This window comes from Pteropus vampyrus, unplaced genomic scaffold (genome assembly GCF_000151845.1).
Source record: "Pteropus vampyrus isolate Shadow unplaced genomic scaffold, Pvam_2.0 Scaffold218, whole genome shotgun sequence".
Classification (NCBI taxonomy): domain Eukaryota; kingdom Metazoa; phylum Chordata; class Mammalia; order Chiroptera; family Pteropodidae; genus Pteropus; species Pteropus vampyrus.
Genome location: NW_011888999.1, coordinates 960,280 through 971,166, shown reverse-complemented (window position 1 = coordinate 971,166; position 10,887 = coordinate 960,280).

The window sequence follows — 10,887 nt, the reverse complement described above, 5'->3', positions numbered from 1 at the left end:
TAATCTCTTCTACCTATAATGATATGTGTAATATTGTGTTAGGGCCTAGTCTAATGACCTCATTTTAACTTAATTACCTCTTTATGTCTTATCTCCAAATAGTCACATCATGAATAACGTACTAGCGGTTATATCTTTAACATATGAATTTTGTGGGAACACAGTTCAGCCCATAATAGTATGTGAGGCCCAATATGATGCCTGACATATAGCTATCATTTTACTTATGGAAGTATTATTACTTTCAGTCAAAGATTTCTAATAGATTAAAAAATGGCTTTACTTCTTGATAAATTGACCCTTTGGTTTCTTGCTCAGCTTGCTTGGAAAAAACAACATGTAGACAGGGCGCAGGCAATCTCAGCATGAAGTGCAGGGCAGAGGGATAAAGATGAAGAATCTTCCTCAAGTAAGAATATTCTGACCTCATTTACAGATTTAGCAAAAGCTTGTCATAACGTGAAAAACATATGATCCAGATGAAGAAGGTGATGCTATCAATGGTGGCAAATCCTACAAGAAGAAAAATGAAAAGCCATGTAGAGGTATATTTGGCCTGCAGGGGAAATGACAGTGAATGAGGATGACAAGCCTGAAAGATATTAAAAAGAAACATTTCCATGAAAACCTAGCAGTCAAATTTTGATGGGAAGAGTCGTTAGCGAAAGCTATACGTCAACCTTGTGATGAACTCTGAAGCCATTTTCCATGCAATCATCTTTCCTTCAGTTCCTGCCATCCTTCTTTCTTTCTTTTCTCCATTCCTCTACTCATCTTTTGCTTTCTTCCACAAAAATGGACTCTGTCATTTAATAGATATCGTTAGTGTACAATGGTGTATACAGAAGTAGATAACATTCTTAAGAAAATAACGAAAATATATCTAGTTAATTCTTATTATCTGTGGTAGTTCTATGAAGCCATAACAAATATTAAATTAGCAAATACTAAACTATTATTCCTAGGGAAAACACACACCAACACACACATAGTGCACATAGATTGCAATCTTAAATCCTAGAAATTACTCATTCTTGTAGGTTCTATTTTCCTTATTTTTCAAAAGAGAAAGTCAGGTTTAGAAATTTTAACTTGCCTGAAGCCATCTCACTAACAGGTGCAATAGATAATTGTAATTCAAGGCCCATCAATTTAGAGCTAGAGCTTCTTGTCCTACACTACACTTCTCTCTGCCATCTCCATCTTCTGCTTATGTAAATATAAATATATCATTTACTTTCTGATTCAGTGGAAATATTCTTTCGATAATATTTGAGGCACTAGTACCTGTGCCCTAGAAAAGATATCTCCAGTCTTTAAACAGCACACATGAAAAAGCCAACACAAATGAACTGTGAAGACGTGCGGGATGCAATATATACGTATTTCACTGAGTGGGCAAGGAGTCAATATGCCAAAAAAAAAAAAGTCATATGAAATGTTAGGAGAAAGAAAGTCTTACATTCTCTATGGGGTTCTGTTGTAATCTCACCTAGATCATCCATCTGTATATAATCACCCCATAACATTTAGAGCTCTGTGCTGAGCTGAGGGTGATCAAACTGGCTAATTATTCATCAAAGCATAGCTGCTTACTTGGAAAGGGAATTTTCTCTGGTATAAATATTACTTAGGAGTGCCTGTGAATAAATCAAGGGAGAATTAACAAAGTATTTCATCCAGACTTGTACCTATTACTTTATTGCTGTCATTTAAATGGTAACCTTTGAGCAGAATATCATTTAATAAACAAGCCAATTATTTTGAGGACATATAGATGGTTCACTGGTACATAGTGGATGCAAGCCATGCAGTCTATCAAGTAACTGAAGACTTAGATTCAAGTTTCTATGTCAATGGTTTGTGTGTATATGCATACACACACACACACACACACACACACATACACGCACACACACATATATTTTTTGTTTGTTTGTTTTTGTTTTTGTTTTCTTATCTAATATTTATATACTTACTTTCATATTGTCCAAAGCATCATGGATGTTAAGAAAAATAACTGGGTTTGAATCTCAACCTGGTGCTTGCTGGTTGTGTGATATTTGACCTCAGATCTCTGAGCCTGTCTCTTCCTCAAGTGTAAAAGGGGAACCACAGTACACGCTTAGCTGTAAAGAGTATATGAGAATATACATTATTTTAAGCTGGTTGCTAGTTTTACTTGTTTTTCAGCTACCCTGGTAATAATGAAAATGTGCCATTGTCATAAAGTGCAACATTTTATATATTTAAATTGAAGATATCTATTCCTGGATTTAGATACACACACTTGAAGTTACCACACAAAATTCAACATACTGAAATTATAGATAAGCAACAAGCCTATGTGCACTAGAGATTTTAAAATTAATATTTTATTTTAGATCAGTTCTAGGTTTATAGAAAATTTAAAAGAAAAATATAGCACCTCCCCACAGTCTTCTCTATTATTAAAAACTCACATAGGCATAGTACATAGTTACAATTAATGAACCAGTACTGATACATTATTATTAACTAAAGTCAGTAATTTATACTAGAGTTCTGTTTTTATGATGTAGAAGATAGACTCTATCTGCTGTGGATCACTGGAAGTCAAGGCGAGCCTATGTTTGCATGGAACTTTATGCCTCACCTATGGCCAAATGAAATTGTACCAGAAATATGATGTAAACTCAAAGGGTGTCTGTTATAACATAATGATTTAATTTTATATTTAAAACAAACCTATATCTTTTTAAAAATTATAATGGAAATGGTTATCTGTTAAGAGGATTACCTCCCTTTTTCTCCTACGGAAATTGAAGTTTAGAAAGGCTAAGTCACTCACCTAGAAGCCCAAAGATAACAAGAGGCAGAAATGGAATTTATACTTAAATGTTCTGACTATATGTCCAATATATTTCCCATACCTCTAAGCTGTTTCTCAGACAGCTAATGAGAGTTCGAATGCCTATAGATATTATATTCATAGAAATAAAAATAATGAGGAATAATCCCCTCTCTTGAAATGTTTTCATACCTTAATAATTAATATAATTAACATTGACCCAGTACTTACCATATGCCTTGCACTCTGCTTGGAATGGAAAAGACAAGAATTGAAGAGCATTAATTAATTACCTAGAGGAGATCAAAACACATTTTGGTTACACACACAGATAAACGGTATTACAAAGTACTAAAACAATGGCAAAGTTAGCAGTGTGCCCAGGTTCTTAGAAGAACAGAAAGGAGGGGTAACGGAGTACAAATGGGAAAGAGTTCTTATTTTCTTTCTTTTTCCTCCTCCTCCTCCTCCTCCTCCTTTTTCTTTTTGTAAGCAAAACACATACTCTGTGGTTCTTCTTGAGTCCTAGTGATGTAATCCTGAGGTCTGGATAGCCTTTGATGCATCCCATGTCTGCAGTAAACAGAGCTCTTTCTTATGACTTGCCCTCTGCTTAAGTCCCATTCCTGTTTTGAAGCCCTAGTGTCCTTGTAGGTTTAGTTGCCAGTTTCTGAATCATTATTGTTTCTCTACTCAAGGTTAAATAAATCTCTTCAAGGACAATGACCACGTATTACACACATTGTTTCTTCAGTGCCCAGCACAGGGGTCTGTCCTTAACAAGTGCTCAGTATACAAAGAGGTATTTCATTATTGCCCATGGCCACCCAAGTCTCTGAGTGATTTTGGATCAGGCTGTTTCCCTCTTCAGCATCCTTTGATGGCTTCCCTTTCTTATAATATTCTTTTACAAACTATGCTGTACAATAGCCTGGTAAGGTCTCCTCCACATGAAAATAAATAAATTTATTTGTCCTAATTCAAATAAATTGAGAAATGTTGTATATCCCTCCTGGAGAGTCACTATGTGCACTAATTTATTAGAGGTTTTGAGAAGGCCTGCAATTCAGAAATTTGCATTAACTTCCCAATATTCCTTCTCTATTTCTTCATACTATCAGAACTCTGACAATGTGTCCACATAAAATACTAAATCTGTGACTTCCTTCTACCTAAGAGTTGACTAAGAAAGCCAGTCCTGGTCAATGAAATTTAAGCATAATTGGTGGGTGGAGCTTCTGGAAAGAATATTTTTTTGAAAGGAAGATCTCCAATGTGAGCATGTCCCCTATATTTTCACCCTCTTTCTTCTTCCTGTCTTGACCACAGACATGACACCTAAAACAGCTATCTCACGACAATGAGCATGCAGATTGAATTGTTTAGATGGCTGAGCAGAAAAAAAGAAGGCTCCTGGTACTTGCACAGCTCCTGTAAACCAGAGTTCCTACCTCAGGACTTCTTGTTAGATCAGAAAAATATACCATTTATATAAGCGACTATTTGTCAGGTTGTCTTATTATTTGTGACAAAATAATTTCTAAAGGTTATAACACAAATATATTACTTTTTATCTCTTAGTAAGACTTCCTGGAAACTTTTTCAAGGATACCACCTCTCTTACTTTTATATTGCTGCTATAACAAATTAACGAAAATTTAGAGCTTTAAAATTATGTACATTTATTATCTGAAGGTAAGAAGTCTGACATGGGTCTAACAGGCAAAATCAAGGCATCACCAGGGCTGTGTTACTTTCTAGACATGCCACGGGAGAATTTGCTTTCTTACCCTTTCTAGCTCCTAAAGTCCACTTGCTCTTTTTGGCTCACTGTCCCTTACTCCAACTTGAAAGCCAGCAGTGTTGAATCTCTCTCACTCTTTTCTAACCTTTTATCAATATCTCTCTGAATACAGTTGGGAAAGGTTTTTCAGCTTTTAAGGACTCATAATTAGATTAAGACCATCTGGATAATCCAGAATAATCTCCTTATCTCAAAAACTGGAAATTTAATTATGTCTTTAAAATCCCTTTTGCTATGTAAAGTAACATATTCACAGGTCCTAGGGATTTGAGCATGAACATTCTTGGGAACCAGTATTCTGCTTACCACACAACCCTATAGAATAAAGCTTCTACTCCCTAGCACCAGTCTTTTGTTGTATGACATTTATGTTACTTTCATAATCACCCTTTCTTACTCACTATATATTTCCTTTTTGTATTTTTCTGTCACATAGATCCTTGCACCATGACCTGGTCAACTTTACCTTTATGAATAAGTCACAAGCCCATCCGCTATATTTTCAAGGCCTGGGGAAAGCATCCTAATGGAGATTCCTGGACTGCATGTATAAATAGTTAAAAACTGCAAATCAGCTATCAAAATGTTTAGTAGGTCTTATCTTCCTACTTTGACAAACAGATCTTGATAATAATCTTGAAGACTTAGTTCAAATTTAGAATTCTCTTCCTCCCTCAGAATTCTACCCCAGAATGTGGCAGCACAAGGAGACATGACACTAAGCCCATGTTCCTCTTCCGTGTTCTGAAGCTAAGACATCTGAGCAACTGAGCCCAAAGTCCAAGCTCCATACACGCTTCTCACAAACAACCACCCCTTGGCCACCATTCAGTAATATAGTTATAACAGTTGTGGTGCAATCAACACTCAGGAGAACAGAGGTGAAAAAGAGGGCTGTGCAGTTCCTGGAAACTCCAGGGATCTGTGTGCCCAGAGCATGATCTAGAAGGTGGGCTGTAGGCTCTGGCTGGGGAGTAGTGGGACCTTAGGAAACATGGGGGTTGGCCCTCTAAAGTTCAGGACTTAGGAAACAAGCTCCTCTTTCCCAGGTGTAAACAAATTACTGCTTTTGTGTCTAGTTTAAATTTCTACCCCTCAATTTCATAATAATATGATCTAATTTATTTTTTATGATCCACCTAATTTCTCAAGCATTTTGTGAGAACTCTGGTGACTCTCCTTAAAGAACTTTAAGAAAAATATGCTTTTAATAATAATAGCACATGAATAGCATGTAGCACATATATGGTATATTATATATGAATTTATTATGTAACTACAAATATATAATACAGCATAGTATAATATGTAATATAATATAATTAAGATTATATAATATATAGTAACACCCTAATATTTATTGAGGGCATTGCATGTACCATGCACTGTGCTATTCCAGCTGTAGGGATTAGCTAATGTATTGCTAGAATCACATTATTGCATTTTGTAGTTTATGTTAAAGTCTTGTGAGCACAGGGACTGTATCCTCTCCTCACTGTATATATAATAGCTATGAAGTGCCTAGCATGACTAAATTTTAGATAAATGTTTGCAAAGTGAATGCATGGTTGATCAGAGCTTTATATTTTTCTGATGCTATCAGTCTCCATCTGCCTTACTCCTGTTCCTCTCCCTGGATACGATCAATTTAATCTACCAAACTGGCCACAAGAGACTCTTTAATGACACAGTGAACAGCATTTTGAATGACTGCAGATACTTTTCTGAGTTCTCAACTTTGACCATTTTAAAGATAATATGGAAGGGTCTGGAATTTGGACATTTGGTGAGAAAAATGAAAGGCTTTGACAGGACAGATACCACTGAAAATGTTAGGAACATATAGTTACTTTTTCCCGTCATCATGTTGACATACTTATTTTGCATAATTAATTAAAAGTCCATAATACTCAAGAGCCATAGTGAATTAAAATGCAATAGAACAACCACCTATAAAAAATTTCAAGAGTTATCCTTTTAAAATGTTGAGTATATAATAATTTGTCATTATTCTGATTTGTCTGTGGTATATTTAATGTTCACCTTACCTGTGAGAAAATGTTATACCATTTCTCCCTTGAGCTGAACAAAGATACTTATAAATTTCATGTACTAATGAGCAGATAATGCATTGGAAATGAGTTATAGCCTACTTCCTAGTAAATTTGTAAAAAGAGATTTTGGAGATAAAAATCAACATTATTTATGTGCTTCTGTTAATATGAATAATGTATCAGTTTAGCTTAAGCTGAATAAATCAACTTAAACATTAATAAATGAAAGAAATTACAAAATATGGAGAAAAAAATCATCTTTCCCCAGAGACTTTTATCAAATGTGTTTATCTCAGATTCCTTACATATATAAATGCATACACACACATAAGTGAAAAGAGAATAATGAACACACTCCTCTTTGGTATATAACTGTTATTTCCTTTTATTTAGAAAATAATGGTTTTTTTTTGTGTATTAAATTGTAACTAAAAGGTTTTGGGGTAGATGGAATCTGAGAAAATGAAACAAACGATATTAGTTAATCAGATATTTATGCACAAGGAGACTATAAGTAAAATGAGCTTAAATAAAGTAAATCTTTAAGACATTTGATTGTGACAACAGAACTAATAGATGAGTGAAATAATTAGTTAAAAAAATCATTAATCTTCTACCCTGCTTTCAAGGGAAAACTGGATCTCGATTTTTACACAAATATTACAGTTGAGATGTAAGATTATATGTCATAGTAACTTTAATGTTCCAGTGGAATTTGAATAGTCTCTGAGATCAGAGAGACCTGGTTCAACCTCCGGTTTCACCATTTATTAGCTATATAACATTTGATAAGGTACTTATTCTCTCCTCGCTTCCACTTATCTATCGAATGAATATAATACTTAACTCCCAGGATTGTTGTAAGGGTTATGTGAGATAGTTCACATAAAAGGGGTTGAAATGTACCCAGGCATAGAGTGAATGACTATTAAATACTATTTTTTTTTCTATCCTACTATGAATGAGTATCCTGCAATTAATTAAATGGCAAATTATGCAAAATAATAAGTTTATGTAACAAAATGTAGGTTCTAGAGTAGACATGAATTAAAAAACTGGCACTTATATTCATGGTGCACACAGCATTGTTGAAGAGAAAAATTAAAAATTCACATTTCAGGAAGGTCGTTCAAATACCACCTCTTTGATGATTCTCCCATGTACACAATCTCATCACCTAAAAGCATTTTCTCCCTCAGCTTTCATTCAGCCAACATATTAGACACTTACTGTAAGGGAGCAGCAGTGTTAGGTGTTGGGGTTTTAACAGTGATCAAGAGACTCATGATTCTCAATTACCCTGAGTTTGCAGTCAGTAGGGACAGCGTTAATTTCAGTTTACAGGGCACTTCAACCAAATATGGTAATCGAGATGACAGAGAACTAGGATAGTCAGAGAAGAGTTCTCAATAAATAATGGCTGGGAAGAGAGCTAAAGGCTTATTTAGCCAGGTGAAAGGATGGAAGGAGCTGGAAGTCAAAATGAAGCAGCCTGGCCCTGTGTTGCAGTCCAGGACAAACAGAAAAGTTTGAAAATGAGGTTTGGCCGATTTGAAGAATTGAATTTAAAAACAAAACAAAACAAAAAAACCCCTCTAAATCTAGGTAGAATGTAGAACGAAGAGAGTTGATGCCTAACAAGAGATGAAAGAAATAAACAAATAATTAAGAGATCAGAAGAACATATTATGAGGGATTTGTTAAGAGTTTCAACTTTATACTCAGGCAATGGGGAAAATCTCTCAACATCTTTGTCGTCCCCTACTAACTATATACTTCTCACAATCTACTTTGTATGATAGTTATTCATTGATAAGCCTGTCTCCCCTATGTAATATACTCTCTTCAAAATAGACTCCATATCACTATATTCACTCAGTATATCATGACACTATATGTACTTCACTTCTCAATTTACAGTTGACCTCCTCAGGTGTTATCCCATTAAATCCTCATGATAACCTTTTGAGAAATGGCTTACTCGTTGCTCCCTATCTGCAAATAGAGTAATTGAGTTGCATAAAGATTAAATGACTAGTAAATGGAAAGCTCGAGACATGAACACAGGACTTCTGTCTAATACAACTGTTGGAAATGATAGAAATGTTTTATGTGTATACTGACCAGTAATGTAGCCACTAGCCACATATGGCTATTAAGCACTTGAAATGGTACCAGTACAACTGAGAAACCAAATTGTAAATTTATTTAACCTGAATCAACTTAAATTTAAATAGCCATATGTAGCTAAGGGCCACCATATTGACAGTGCAGCTCTGTATTATGATATCTCATCATTCTGGCTTAATAAATGGGTACCAAATAAGCGTATGAGTCGTTTAGAGGATTACTCCATCATTATGTTATTCACATGTGATTTTAGATTCTATATTAGTTATATCTTTGAAATGTTTTGTTCATAGGCCTGAATGAAACCAATAAGCACTTTTTTTTACCATATTTTCACAAAAATTATGTTCTGTGATAATTGACTTTCCTCATAACACAGTCTTTAAGTTTTTAAAGCATTGTTATAACAATTCGTTTAAAATCGTTTGTATTATATTACCTATAAATTGTTAAAAATTAATAATCTTCATATAAATATTTTCTTTTTCCTTTAAATAAGCCAGAATATCACACACCCTGCATGCATTCTATAAAAAGCAATTCAATACATACTGAGTGTATTAGTTTGCTAGGGCTGCCATAACAACATACCACATACTAGGTGACTTAAACAACAGAAATTTATTTTCTCACAGTTCTGGAGTTGGAATCTAAGTTCAACGTATCTGCAGGACTGGTTTCCTCTGAGGCTTCTCTTCTTGGCTTGCAGGTGGTCATCCTCTGTGTATAGGCATCTCTGGTGTCTCGCTGTATGTCTTAATCTCCTCTTAAGACACTGGTCAGATTGGATTAGTGTCTACCCCAGTGGTTTCACCGTATGTTAATTACTTCTTTAAAAGCCCTATCTCAAAACACAGTCACATTCTGAGATAGTGGGGCCTGGGGCTTCAGCATGTGAATTTGAGAGTGGGCACAATATAGTCCATAACATTACCTTCTAGACTCTATTTCTTTGTCTAACACAGGAGCTCCTGAAGAGGATTTTGAACACAAAATTGGAGAGCATTAAATCATTTTTATAACTGTTCTGCACTTTTTAAGTATATAGTCTGATGCAAGAGACGCTTGATTCAGACAAAACACTTATCTTAAATCTTTTCTAAGATAGAAAATTAGTGGAAAATGCTAAAGGCCAATCATTAATTTCCAACAAGCATTTTAAAGCACAATGCCCTACAGTCTTTTATTAGGATGTATAAAATGTGAATCATTTTATTATCTATAATAAAAATGTAATTATCATTAAAATTAATCTTGGAGACTAAAATTTTTTAAAGCATATTTATTTTTTCCAATGTACTTGATTTTAATGTTTGTTTGCTTGGGATAAATTTCAACCAATGAAATAATGAAGTCTTGTTTATATGTCAGTACTATCAATTTTTTTTTCCTGATAACTTTTAAAGGCACATTTTGATAAGTAAAGTGAAATTTCATAAAAGATTAGACTTATACAACACTAACTGGAGCTAATTTTATCATTATCTGAGACTAAATGACTACATTCACAATATGCTAATATGAGGAAAAGTGGTAATTACATAGTGCTGATATCTTTAATGGCCCGCATCTCAAATGGAGAGGCAGTGGGGAAATAGTCCTAGCTGAAGTGAGAATGATGTTTTTACCATTTCTTGCTGAGTGATCCTGGGCAAGTTATCCAGTCTCTGATCTCTGGGTTATACCTGTCTATAAAACCCAGGTATTAGGTTCCTTATCTCCTATTTCTTTAATCCCACAGTGCTGTCTGTAGCTTCTTTTAGGTAAAATGAAAAGGCCTTGCTGTTTATTTTGAGAGGAGGCTTTTCCCGCCATGTCACTTACTATATCAGTGGTGAGTAGAAGGTTGGTCAGTTAGTCTCTTCCCTTTACCAAGTGAACACAAATATGGGGGGCCTAGAAAATGATTTTTATTCAGCAAGTAGCTATAAATTCTCAATCTTATTATCTCACAACGTGATTATTTCAATCTTAGCAAGCTGGAGAATTAGAGACTCTTGGTATGATTAGTCTAGCCAGTTTCCTTTGCTAATTCTCTATTTCAGTTTCAGTAAACCCAAGGATAAAAA